Source organism: Notothenia coriiceps, unplaced genomic scaffold (assembly GCF_000735185.1).
Source record: "Notothenia coriiceps isolate Sejong01 unplaced genomic scaffold, NC01 NC01_scaffold00024824, whole genome shotgun sequence".
NCBI classification, from domain to species: domain Eukaryota; kingdom Metazoa; phylum Chordata; class Actinopteri; order Perciformes; family Nototheniidae; genus Notothenia; species Notothenia coriiceps.
Window position 1 is genome coordinate 136,481 of NW_011357525.1, and position 2,919 is coordinate 139,399.

Sequence of the window (2,919 nt, forward strand, 5' to 3'; positions counted from 1 at the left end):
GTTACCTTTGTTTATAAAGTTTCATTTGGACTAATTTCGTAACAAGGGATTAAGGATCGAGAGGTTTAGAAAGAGTCTAATTAACCGTGAGTGTTACGTGTGTTAATGTTGACGTGTTATCTATTAATTAAACATATTATCTACATTAACATTTTACAGACGCTCCGTCTAACAACCAAATCAAACAAAAGTTTATTCCGTTCTCGCTCCTCGTGACCAGAGAGACTTGTATGTAGGTAACGGACAACGACCACAACACATGGTGTGTATTGTTGGGTGGTTGTTGTGTGTGTGTGTGTGCGGTGTGGTGTGTTCGTGTAGTGTGGCGTGAAATGTGTGCAAGGGCCTGAAGACCGACGCTACCGGTATCGACAAGTAACAGATGTCATAGTCAAAGACGACATAATATGGTCGCGTACGTCACCTCCGGCTCACCGGGTTCCGTAAACAAGTCGTACACACCCACCACTCTGCTCGATCAGTTTCACCCAACAAAAACCAGAAAAAAACAAAAAATTGTCGATAGGTTAAGGAATCATCACCGTCCGGATAAACTTTGGAATCTTTATCGTCTTTACACTTGCGTCACAGTGTAATATTCCAAAGTCTGAAAGATCGTCCACAAGATCCGTGTAGTTCCACGATTCAAATCATGGAATAAAGAAAGTAACTTTCTGACAAAAACCGACACAAAAGACCCCCGACATCACGTTGGTCCTGATCAGTTACATACAAAGAAATAAACGATACCTTATTATACATTTTTTCCTTTTTATAAATCCAGGTTATTTACAAAAAACTTCGTCCGGTAAAGCACTGCAGTGCACACTCAAGAGCGCCACAAACAAGCGACAGACCTAGGGACGAACGGCACCACGTAACGACCAGTAACACACACAACAGTGTTGTTATTTTACCAGTTCTAACACCATACTACGGGCGACTGTGGCTGCGAGGGGGTGCGTCGTCTTTCAACCAGAAGGTTGTGGGTTCGATCCCAGCCCGTGCTGCCAACATTTCGATGTATCCTTGGGCAAGATGCTTAACCCTGAGTTGCTCCCTTTGGCCAACGGTGTGTGAGGTCCTAGAGCAGGGGTGTCAAAACTCAATTTCATCGTGGGCCACATTAGCATTATGGTTGCACTCAAAGGGCCGGTTGTAACTATATAAATATACATATATAAATATATATACAATAAATGTGTATTATATTACATTATTGCCTCTGAATTGGATTATCATCGGATAGGGTAATAACTAACTACGTTCGAAAGCAGAAGTCCAGGGCAAGTATATGCAAGTCTCTTCAGTGCGCAAACAAGATGCATTGTGGGACATGTAGTTTATGGGCAACCTGCATCTGTAAAGTGGCATTTAACCGTATAATAAACTTATTATATTCTTTGCAAGCTCTTGTTGGGCCACATAAAATGAAGCCGCGGGCCGGATTTGGTCCCCGGGCCTTGAGTTTGACACCCCTGGCACTGCTCTGTGTGAATGGTTGAACGACATGTAGTACGTAAAGGGCTTTGAAGGGTCTTAAAGACTGGATAAAGTGCTATATAAGTACAGTCCATTTACATATTAATACTTAATGGCCATCTTTCATAAATAATGGAGAACAATTTGTCTGTAACTTTCATACATTACACACTTTGAATTTGTACACTTTTATACATTTATGATATATTATATCAATGATATCAATGCAATGTAACAGATTGTATTGGTTAAAACCCTGCTGTCTAGTTTATTACAAATAAATAAGTCATGCTTGCATTTATTTGAAACTCAAACACATTATTTTTGATGACTGCAAAAATCTTTCAAATATGAAGTTAGTCGACCTATTTTTGACATTAACACTTTTAAATCTGCTATAAATGATGGAACACAATGTGTCTGCAACTCATCAATGCTGATTCAATCCTGCTGAATGCAATTCTACATTTAAGCTTCATTAAAGTCAACTATATTCATCCAACCGTTTTAAGCCTCCTGGAAAGTTCTGCATTTATTTGAAACATATTTTTGACCACAGAAATCTTGTGTTTAGTGAAAAGACTTCTGATATTCATTCACTGTTTAATATCCTCCTCTAAAGTTTTAAAGATCTTGTTGAACATGAATCTTTAACTGAGCCGCAGGCAGCAACAGTGACAAGGACGAGACATTTTCCATTTATGTATTTTTTTTACTCAAAACTCCTTTTTGATGTTCAGGCATCTGATTTATTCACTTCCACTAAACCGAGGGAAACATCCCGGTTTACACAGAGTTTTTATGCAACATTTCAAAGGTTGCTGTACGTGGGTGACAGTTTGACAGAAACATCTGTATCGCTGCTGTTTGTCACGTTGCTGCACTCATTATGTCTCTGTACTCTTTCACTTGAACCCACTGAGATGTGTTTGCATATTTAGACGATAGTGAAGCACAATCCTCTTTTTATTACATTACACTTTTATCTAAACCGACTTCCATACTCAATACTGTGGACAATCCTCAAGGACACAACGACATGCTGACTGCAGTGGGGTTTGAACCTGTGACCCCCTGATTCAAAGTCCAGCTCACTTTCCACTGAGCCACAGCCTCCCTTACAAAATCGTACAATCAACTGCTTATTAATAAGTTATTCAAATTGGTACACAGTCAGGGCATGTAGACATTATGGAAGAAGAATCATATAGCACACACCAACATGGCTGACGGTGCTATAACAACACAGTTTTATTCAAAGTGTTGTTTGTTGCATGCTTACACACACTTACATTCACTGTATCTTTCCCTCTGGGACATGTCTCCATGCTTTCATGTTCAAAAAGCTGTTTATTGTTCTCATACTGCCTGTGCTGCAGCACCTCTGTTCACCCTCTGTCTGAAACCAGAGCCCAGTCTGCTCTGATTGGTCAACTG